At 35.1% G+C, this 11,794-nt stretch overlaps 1 pseudogene; it reads left to right on the top strand.

Annotated features, from left to right (window-relative positions):
- The first annotated feature begins 6,400 nt into the window (after positions 1-6,400).
- On the top strand, positions 6,401-10,069 carry LOC121771028 (annotated as a pseudogene).
- Positions 10,070-11,794: the final 1,725 nt, after the last annotated feature.

Below are 11,794 nucleotides of genomic sequence, written 5' to 3'. Positions count from 1 at the left end.
TAAATTTGTTTCCTTTAATTATTACGTGAATCAGGGAATCTACTTCTAAAATCATTCTTTTTTTAAATTGACTAGTATTTTTTTATCTTAATACATATCCGTTTAAATCCTAATTAATAATTATCACTTTTTTTCAAAAATATTACTATGATTCAACAATAATATATATCAATAAATGTCACGAACGATCCGAAAAATAATAAAAATGTCAAAGAGGGTAAAAATAACTTTGTTTGCCAAGAGAGTAGGTTGATATAGTGTTCTTATCCTTGATTAATTATTGAATGAAAAATAAAAATAGATTAGCTAGTATGACATCATTTTTTTTATAAAATTAATAATTACTAGTACACCATATATATATCTATAAGTCTACTTTAAATGGAAATAACAATTATTAATTAAAGTAATATTCTTTTCTATGTACCCGAAGGAATAAATCAAAGAGAAACGTAGATGATCATGCAAAATCAAATTAAATTAAAGACAAGAAAATGAAGATGATTAATTTGATTGGACAAAATGTTTAGTAGCTCAAAATAATGAGAAACCCAAAATATGCGCGTGCATATTAATGCTTGAATGCCTACGCAGTTGCAAATAACCAGGCGCGCGTGCCATTTTACACTTCCTTTTAAAGAAAAATTAAATTTAATTACAATTTTCCAATTTTTTCACTGAATAGGATAGGCCTCTCAAAATGGATATCGGGAATTGGATACCCGATATCCGAACCCGAAATATCAGGTAATTGGATACTCAAAATTTGATTTTTCGAGTTTCGGGATCGGGATCGGGTATAGGATTTTTGGATTATTGGGTATCCCGATACCCGATCGGGTATATCCAAATTACCCGTTTTTTTATTTTTTTTTATATTTAATAAATTATGTATTTATTTTATTATTTACAAAAATTCAAATGTACTCCCGAAATCCTTCACTCTTAAGTTTTATTTATAATAATTTGTAGTAGTTTTTTTTTTATCTTAACTCGAACTACTTCAAGCTTGTATCAAATTCGAACTACAAGTTTGTATTTCTAAAATTTTATAGTTAATTTTCTTTAAAAAATAATTTAAAAAAATATTAAAAAATTCCATCATCGGGACTGGATATCCGATTTTTCGGGACTGGATACCCGAGTCGGGTATTTGGGTACCGAAATCATTTTCGGATCGGGTATCAGATATTAGATTTTTGGAAATTCGGGATTGGGTAACCGAAATTTTCGGATCGGATATCCGCGGATACCCGATTTGACAGGCCTAGAAAAGGAGATGCTTTAAACCATGTACTGTACTAATTTTATGTCACATTTGATTAATATTTATTATAATTTTTTTTCAAAAGAGTAGAAATAAAAAAAAATTAAAAACATTAAAGCTATTCCGAGGAAGTAAAACATAAATCTAAAAATAAAAACATATGCGAGGAAGTAAAACATAAATCTAAAAATATTTTATTTTCATTAGTGGTTCAATTGATAAAAAAAATTATTTTCATTAGTAGATCGAGAGTTTTGAGTGGTCTAATGTAACTCCAAGTTTATAACTCTAAAAAGAAGTAAATGATGATCACTTTAAAAAGCTTGATTTTTTTAAGAAAGGTGAAAAACAATAGCTTAAACATCCGTAGATTTGATTTCATAACCTTTGACCCAACATGAACTCAAGGTCAGGTCGGCAACATGATTTGAAAAGGCTAAATTTTGCATTTTTTGTGTCATCTTTTTATGCAAAAAAGAAATGGAGAAAAAGGATAGGTCAAAGCTGGTTTGATCTGCTAAAAAATAAAACATTTGGTGAATTTTGTAGGTCTACATTTGTTTAAAATAATCATTATGTGTCAAGACAAATTATAGAGTTTTGCATGTTGATTTCAAACATGCGAAGGTTTTTTCTAGTGAACTTTATTAACTTGTGGTTATCAAAATTCAAATATTATGACAGAAATATTACTAGAGAAAATTTGTGATTTTGGAGTGTTGGGAAATTGGGTGGGAAATCATTATACTGGGGTCAGCTAATCTGGCATAATTCGTAAAGGAACATTTAGAGATGTGAGAAAGAAACACCCAAAGCAAGGAATCTAAAACCAAGTAAGGTCATCCGCATCGCGTCTCGATATTGTCTCTATCCCGTCTATCACGAGACCGCATAGAGACAGTGATGCGGGCTCCGCCTCGTCCCCAGCCCGTCCCCTATCTCGCCACGGTGAGGCGCCCTGCGAGACAGCTCGCCACGCGCAAGTGGACGTCGTTTATTTTCGTTGAAAATGTATTTTTTTGTTTTTTTTAAAAAAATTCAGAAAAAAATTGAAAAATAAAAAAAATCACAAAATTATACTAGCGGTTTATAGCCGTTGTTTTATAAATTTTTAATTTTTTGGTATTTTTTTAAGCCCCCAATCACTTCTATAAATATCAAATCATTCCCACAAATTAATCCACCATAAAAAAAACTCTCTATTCTCACTCAAACACTCTACATTCTTCATCTCAAAACATTATTCTTCTCCCAAATTTAATCCATTCATGGATCCATTTGAGCAAATGCGTCGAATAATGGAAGAATCGCTAGAAGAAGATCGACGTAGGAAGGAGGAGGAAGCCGCGGCGCCTCAAAGGCGATCCCGGATTTACATCCATCGTAACCGGGAGGAAGCCGCAGCAAGATTGGCACGCGATTACTTCTGTGAGAACCCGGTATGGGGAGAGACCTATCACACCTCAACCCCTATGACGTATACTCTTATAATAAATACATCCCTTATAATAAAAGCAATCAATACACGTGTCTAATTCATAGAACATCCATATTATATAAGTTCAAACCAACACTTATCCGATACATATTTCAAAACATTCTACACAGTAGTGGAACCCTCTCACCACTCTATATACTATACATTTATCTACATGCAAAATGATGAGGAGGAGAAGATTGCCAATATGTGTTAGCCGCCGAACCTAATAACACGTGGAGTTCCTATGACCCATGTCAGTCAAAACTTTACTGCTATCTTATTCCTGAAAAATTTAGTGGTTTATATGAGCCACAACTCAGTATATATAAATTTCCACATTTAATCTCACATGATACAAACATCAAGCATATTCTTTTATTAATACATATAATCAGAAACAATATATAACATAATTTAAAAACAAACCATTTCATATTCATATGCATATGCCACTCTATTCAGTTTATTACTCTGTAACAGTCAAGCCTGGTATCTGCCCGGGATTCCTCTATGACCCGAAGGTCTCTCTGTAATTGGACTCATAGGTCCCTCTGTAATTGACCCGAAGGTCTCTCTGTATTTGACCCGAAGGCCTCTCTGTAATTGGACTCATAGGTCCCTCTAAAATTTCAGATCTAGTATAAGGCTGTCACAGATCTTCTTTAATCACATGATTCATGTACTTTCAATACCATATGTAAAACATCAATTCCATATTTCTATCATATAATTCATTTACAACACCATATCCATTACACCAATTACATATCCATATCATATTCCACCATCTATATCAAATAACACATAATCATATTGGATCGCATCATATAATCAAATCATTCATTTTATTTAACACCTAGCAAGGAAGCAAATAAAACATGTAAAATTAAAAGTGTGATTTATACACACCTGATTATTGTAAGTATTCTAAAATCCTCTTCTTGTTCGACCTTGATCCTATATGATATACCAAAAATTAGAATACTAAACATCATAACTATTTTCTATACTATAACATGCCTATAAGAAATAATTTAAGAAAAATAACTATTCCTACAACCTTTTTACCTTCGGACTATTCTTCTGCCTTCCGACTCCAACTACTCATATTAAATAAACACTCAAGGCCTATATATAGAGATTTCTAGTCGGTTAAGAATAGGATTTACACCTATTCATTTTCTTTAGCTTATGCTAACTCCAAAATTCTCACACGTATCAACAAAAAAAATAAGACATTATAATATATGCTAGTATTAGATAAAATTCTAAGTAACTATAATAAAAAATTGCAATTTAGTTGATTGAAACTACACGCCTTCACATATAGACAAATAGACATATGTATGACTTAAATAAATATTATGTGCATGACTTAGTAATTGGAAAAGTACTCCTAATCTAACACGTACATATACATATGCCTAATACATAATTCAATTATTTAGAGTTTTAAACTCACTTACATGTAATTATGTGATACATAATTGCTAATATCATGAAAGTAAATTTGTAAACACCATATTATATAGCAACCCACTCAATCTCTATAATTCTAATAAAAATATATGTCATGTAATTATAATAAAATATGTAATCATGCAATATGATGTATGAATTGGGTTACGGATGTCACAAGACCTACTTCCGTCGCCGTTTCCACATGCGGAAACCGCTATTTATGCATATCGCAAATACATTGGCAGCCCGGGAAGAGTACTTCCAAGAAGAGTTCGACGTCGTTGGCCGTCCCAGTCACACGACGCTCTAGAAATGTACTGCAGCAATCCGTCAGCTTGCTACTGGACAAACGACGGATTTGTTCGACGAATACCTACACATTGGGGAAAGCACTGGGAGACTGTGGTTGATGAACTTCTGCAAAGGCGTCCGGGCAGCCTTCACTGACGAATTTCTCCGGATGCCAAGCACCGCATATTGTCAGTTTCTACTCCGACTTCACGAACAAGTGCACGGATTCCCCGGGATGCTTGGCAGTGTCGATTGCATGCGTTAGCAATGGAAGAATTGCCCTGTGGCGTGGAGGGGGTCATACACGAGCGGCCACAAAGGCACCCGCCCCACCGTTATACTCGAGGCCGTTGCCGACTACCGACTATGGATTTGACATGCATATTTCAGGGTCCCCGGATCGAACAACGACATCAACGTGCTCCACCAATCCGACCTCTTCAGCGAAGTTTTGAATGGTAAAGCGCCGACCATCAACTTCATCGCTAACAACCGCCAGTATAAAATGGGGTACTATTTTGCCGACGGCATCTATCCGAAGTGGCCAACCTTCGTGAAGACGTTCAACAGGCCGATGAACGAAAAACAGACTCTTTTTGCGCAGAAGCAAGAGGCTGCTCGCAAGGATGTGGAGAGAGCGTTTGGGGTTCTCCAACCTCGATTCAACATTATCAAAGCCTCGTCTCGTACGTGGTTTATGGAGAATATGGTCAACATCATGTATACGATCATAATCTTGCACAACATGATTGTCGCCGACGAAGGACCTGATGCGGGAAATTGGTTCGACCCTGAAACCCCGAGAAGCTCTACCGCAAGTAGTCCGCCTCGCAGTGGAGTGCATCCGTCTTTGCAAGAGCGGCTGTCGGTTCGGGCAAGGACATGAGATTCTACCGCCCACACCTAACTTCAGGAGGATCTAATGGAGCACATTTGAGAAAAATTTGGCAACCAGTAGACGCACATGATCGTCATTAGACAACTCTTTCTTCTGCTTCTTTGAGTTATGAGATTTTGAATTTAGAGAGAGTGAGCGGAAGAAACTAAATTATGTATTTTTAATTTTTTTAGGATTTTAATTATGTGTTTTTAAATTTTTTTAGAATTTTAAGTTGTAATTTTATTTTATTTAATGAAGTGTGTTTTTATTAATTGAATTTGTTAGAAATAAAAAAAATTGAAATTGAATGAATAGTTAAGAGATGAGATGGTTAAGAGACGGTTAAGAGATGGAGGGATGCATGTGTTGTCTCTTAGTTAAGAGATGAGATGAAAAGTACACTGAAGCCCATGAATAGTGAAGAGATGAGACGGTTAAGAGACGGATAAGAGACAGCGTTGCGGATAGCCTAAGGAATAAACACAAAATCCCAAATGGTAAGCAAACATGCTGCAAACAATTATAAATAAATTAAAATTCACAAAATCCCAAATGGTAAGCAAACATGCTGCAAACAATTATAAATTAAATTAAAATTCACAAAATCCCAAATGGTAAGCAAACATGCTGCAAAAAATTATAAATTAAATTAAAATTCATCAACAATTTATGCATTCAACTTCTGAACATCTTTATTTCTTCTACCAAACTATTACACAAAACCAAAATTTATTTAAAATACACATATTTCCTCTACATGTATATTAAAGAATAGCACAAATGATTGCTCATTATAGTATATGCACATTTATATTTAAACAAGATAATTTCTTATGGAAAAGCTAATTTCCAGTCATTGTATAGGAGACTGGAAACATAATCCTCTTTACCAATCCCCCACCCCACTTCTTCAATTCTTATTCTTGCAATAAAATAATTATTGCATGTCTTGGCCTCAACAGGCTATTAATATCACTCACCCCACATGGGCAAATTTCTAAATAATCAGAATTCCTTTGTTATCATTTCTTTTATTTTAAAATTCTCTTTCTCTTTCTCTTTCACCTCATGCCTAGAAGTTGTGCATTTGTCAGAATATAAAAGCAAAACCACATCTAGCAAAAACTATCAAATGCCCAAATCACTCTCAACCTTTTTCCTCCCAAGTTTTCAATCTTGGGAAATGGTGAGATAGTGAGCATCTATCTGTTTTGCTTTGCTTTCCCCTACAGTTGCTGCTGGTACAGTTCTTTGCATGGATTTAGGAATTTCCAAATTCTGAGAAGGTTTAGTGGGTTTTTAGATGACAGAAGCAGACAAAAACCAATGTAGACAGAGACAAAGAGTTGTGTTAGAAGAAGGATCAAATCCCTCAAAAATGGCTTCTTGTTCCAACTGCTGCCCCAAGATTTCCCCAATCATTCATATTTTTGTTTTCTTCCTCTTTTTTATTGCACAATCACAATCGCAGAGTTTCAACGCTACAAATCAGAATCTGAGGCCTCAGAATTTGTCCAAGAAGCTCAAATACATCTCAGACTATCTCACGAAAATCAACAAACCTGCTGTCAAAACAATCAAGGCAATTCTTCCCCTCTTCTTCTTGTCTCAAAATTCCAATTTTTCCCCATTAATTATTGCTGTGTGATTAATTTTTTCTTTGCTTTTTACAGAGTCCAGATGGTGATATCTTCGATTGTGTATTGACTCATCAACAGCCTGCTTTTGATCATCCTTTACTCCAAGGCCAAATGCCCATGGTAATGTATCTATGCACTCATTCTAGAGAGAGTTATGAAGAAGTCATGATAATAAACATCTCTCCATGCATGAATTTTAAAATTTTCAGGATCCACCTGAAAGGCCAAAAGGGCTTCGAACACCAACAACATCAGACACGTTTTCTGAAATTTTCCAAACTTGGACCATGTCTGATGAATCTTGCCCCGAAAACACAATTCCAATCAGACGAACAACCGAGCAAGATCTCCTAAGAGCAAGCTCCATCCGAAGATTCGGCCGCAAGATTCGAAGGCCTATCAGAAGAGATTCCTCCAGCAATGGTCATGAGGTTAGTCGATCAACCCCTCATAAACCCTCTTCCCAATTTTCAAGATTTCAACCAATAACCGGTAAAGACTCAATTTTGATAACTTGGTTAATCATATTTTTTTAAAATCCCTCAAAAACCCTCTTCCCAATTTTCAAGAATTCAACCAATATCCGTCAAAGATTCAATTTTGATAACTTGGTTATTCATAATTTTTAAAAATATTAAATATATTTTTCAGCATGCTGTGGGCTATGTGAGTGGTGATCAATATTATGGTGCGAAAGCCAGTATAAATGTGTGGGCTCCACGAGTTGCAAATAAGTATGAATTCAGCCTTTCTCAAATGTGGGTTATTGGAGGCTCCTTTGGCGACGACCTCAACACAATCGAGGCCGGTTGGCAGGTATTATAAACCCAAAGTATACAAGGAGACTGTGACATAAAAGTTGAAAATATTGTAACACCATTTTTAAGATAGGATCTGAGACTTAGATTCTTTTTGCTAATCATTAAAGCTGCAATTACACCTTCAACTGCTTCCTAATTCAATTAATTTTGTCACCAAACAGGTTAGTCCAGAGATCTATGGGGACAATTATCCTAGGTTCTTCACCTACTGGACTGTAAGTAATTAATTTGATGTTTTTTATTTTCAATTTTTACTACTACTACTACTACATATTGTCTGCTATAATCACTAGATAATTATTTATTGCCTAGTCTGTGACGTCCCTACTTTAATCATGACTCCAACAAGTTACGTTTAGAAAAAGTGATTACGGACTTAATTAATTTAATACTAATATGATTTAATTAATATGGTTGCAGAGTGATGCCTATCAAGCAACTGGGTGTTATAATTTACTGTGCTCAGGCTTTGTTCAAACAAATAATAGAATAGCTATTGGCGCAGCAATTTCTCCAACGTCGTCGTATAATGGAGGCCAGTTTGACATTAGCTTGCTAATTTGGAAGGTACGTTTCTTTGCTATTGTTTTTTTATACTATTGCAAATAATTTATCATAATCTTATATGACTTCACATCACTTTTCGATTTTTACTTGATTTTAAAAAAGAAGCTTTTCTTGTACCTCAGTTGTGCTTTAATTCATTCATATATATATTCGATTCCAATTGTCCAACGGCAATCCAACTTTTGGGGTCGAAACATATTCTATTTGTAGAATATAAAAATTCCTAAGAACTATCAAAATAATATTAAAAAATTTATACTACGGAGTAATAGGTAAGGTTAGATTTTTAATTTAATTTAATTTAATTTAATTTAATTTAATTTAATTTAATTTAATTTAATTTAATTTAATTTAATTTAATTTAATTTAATTTAATTTAATTTAATTTAATTTAATTTAATTTAATTTAATTTAATTTAATTTAATTTAATTTATTGGTATTCTTTTTTTGGGGGTTTGGGATTTGGTGGGTGGGAAAAGTGAGAGTGGAGCTAAATATTCATCATGCATGTAACCCATCTAGCTAACATACGCATGTTGTTAGATACAATACACTATAATAATAATAATATTGCATTCGCCATTGAAAGACTCAACGGACATAATTATTTTGCTTCGTTTCCTTTAATGTTTGCTTTCTAAGATTCTCCCCACTCTTCCTTTCAAAGCAAAGGTTTTTGACCCTTCCACTTTATCATCTTAATAATTATTCAAAATATTTCCCTTCTGTGATTTTCTAACATAGTTCACTATCCACTTTCTTGATTTTACTTATCTAAAAATACTTATATATTAAAAATAACTTTATTTAATATTTACGAAGATAATAAATATAGCAGTAAATACGAGTAAAATAGAACATTTGTAGAATGTTACATTTTCCAAAGACATTATTAAATGTACTTTTCTTAAAATGTGTGAAAATGAAACCATACTAAATTTGTGGGCCACATAAAATATACTCCTTCCGTCCCACAGAAAGATGTAATCTTTCCTTTATAATCCGTCCCACAAGAATATACACTCTTTCCTTTTTAGAAACTCTTCTCACTCTAATGACGCGTGACCCATTTTCCACTAACAATACTTTAATTATTTTTTCTCTCTACCTATCTCTTACTTTTCCAATTTACATTAAAAATTGTACCGAACTCAAAGTGCATATTCTTTGAGGACGGAGGGAGTATACTCCAATATACTAAAAATTTAGTATATTATGAATAAATCATAATAATTTTTGGTCCATTGCTTTTTAGGATCCAAAACATGGAAATTGGTGGCTAGAGTTCGGAAACGGGGTTCTTGTCGGGTACTGGCCGACGTTTCTATTTACACATCTTCGTGATCGTGCAAATATGGTACAATTTGGAGGCGAAATTGTAAATAGCAGAAGTTCAGGGTCACACACATCGACTCAGATGGGGAGTGGGCATTTTGCAAGAGAAGGGTTCGGAAAAGCGTCTTATTTCAGAAATCTACAAGTGGTAGATTGGGATAACAGCCTAATCCCTTTATCCAACTTGAGAGTTTTGGCCGATCATTCAAATTGTTACGATATAAGAGGTGGAATTAATAGAGTTTGGGGTAATTACTTCTATTATGGAGGACCGGGGAGAAATTCAAGGTGTTCTTGAAAATATATACTACTGAGGTTTTCTTTTTTATGTTTGTGTTGTTTCTTTTTCCCCCCTCTTTTTTGGGTGATTTTAGGTCGATTTCTTGTCGAGGGATTGAGTTATTATTCTTGTAACTTTTCCATGGATCTAACTAAAATGATCCATCTATTTATACTAGTTTTAGGGTCAGTGTAAATTCTGGTGAATGAAATAGCAAAAGATAGTATGTTCTTTAATATTTTGTGTTCAAACGATGAATTAAGGTGCATGCAAAAGATGGATAAAAGAAGAATAAATAATGCTTTTTCTTTATCACGTGTAAGTTCTTAAATTATGATCAACATTCCTATAGTTCATTAAAACACGCATTCTCAGCTCAATTGGTGGAGAGTCCAATAAAAAACAATCAAGTGACCATATCGTCCAATCTTTCTCATTGACTATGTGAAGAACGAACCTACGGTTGTGATGATCGAAATGCAAATTAATGAAATGACAACATGCAAGGAAGAACACAAGCGAATTACGTGGTTCGGCGTAAGCCTACATCCACGGGCAGAATCTGGTGTGTTTCTTTATTGATCACTCGAGAAATTACAAACATAAGAGCACTCAAAACTCTCAAGAATTTACAAGATGGAAAACCCTCAACTCGCCCGAAAACTTCTTGCTTCGAGAGCTAAAAACGCACAGCTGAAAGATAACACTTCCTCTCTTGAATTCTCTCTCTATCACTTTTGATTTCTGTTGTTGTTAGTTCCGGAATGAATCGCAACTCCCTTAAGAAGTATCGATCAAGAAAACCGCCGAACAGCTTCCTTTGCCGAACAGCTTCCTTTTGCCGAACAGCTTCCTTTTGCCGAACAACTTCCTTTTGCCGAACAGCTTCCTTTTGCCGAACAGCTTCCTTTTGCCGAACAGCTTCCTTTTGCCGAACAGCTTCCTTTTGCCGAACACGGTTATAACCGTTTCCAACGGCTAGTTCCTGTTTTGGTTCCCAACGGCTATTTCCTGACTTGATTCTTCCACCAGCTCAATCCGATCTTGATGAGCTCAAACACTAACAAATCCTCCACCTTTGAGCAATCTAAGATCCATCACCACCAGTTCCACCTTCCTTCCCATACTTACAAATTTCGGACCACCCCAACCAAATCCAAGCAATGTCGGAACTTGGATCTTGGTAGGGCTTTAGTAAGTGCATCAGCCGCATTGTGCTCGGTGCTGACCTTCTCAATCTTTACCGCACCCTTCTCAACCTCATCTCGAATGAAATGCAGCCTCACGTCTATATGTTTGCTGCGTTCATGATATGTCTGATGTTTCGAGAGACAAATCGCGCTATTGCTGTCGCACTTGATCACAACATTCTCTTGCTTCACCCCAAAATCACCAACTATACCCCTAAGCCAGAAGCTTTCCTTTACTGCCTCAGCAAGAGCTATATACTCTGCCTCCGTCGTCGATAGAGCCACCACGGATTGGAGATTAGACTTCCAGCTCACCGCGGAGCCGAACAAGGTAAATATGTACCCAGATTGTGAGCGCCTATTATCAAGGTTAGCTGCATAATCTGAATCGCAAAACCCAATAATGCTATCCTTATCTCCTTCATTCTCTGATTTGAACATTATTCCCAGATCACTACTTCCTTTGAGATACTTGAGAATCCCTTTCAAAGCCAACTAGTGCTCTCTTCCCGGACAGGACATGTATCTGCTCACCACGCTTACCGCATGAGAAATATCAGGCCTTGTGCATATCATCATAT

This window comes from Salvia splendens, chromosome 16 (assembly GCF_004379255.2).
Source record: "Salvia splendens isolate huo1 chromosome 16, SspV2, whole genome shotgun sequence".
In the NCBI taxonomy this organism is placed as follows: Eukaryota; Viridiplantae; Streptophyta; class Magnoliopsida; order Lamiales; family Lamiaceae; genus Salvia; species Salvia splendens.
This window is presented reverse-complemented; position numbering and strand designations above follow the sequence as displayed.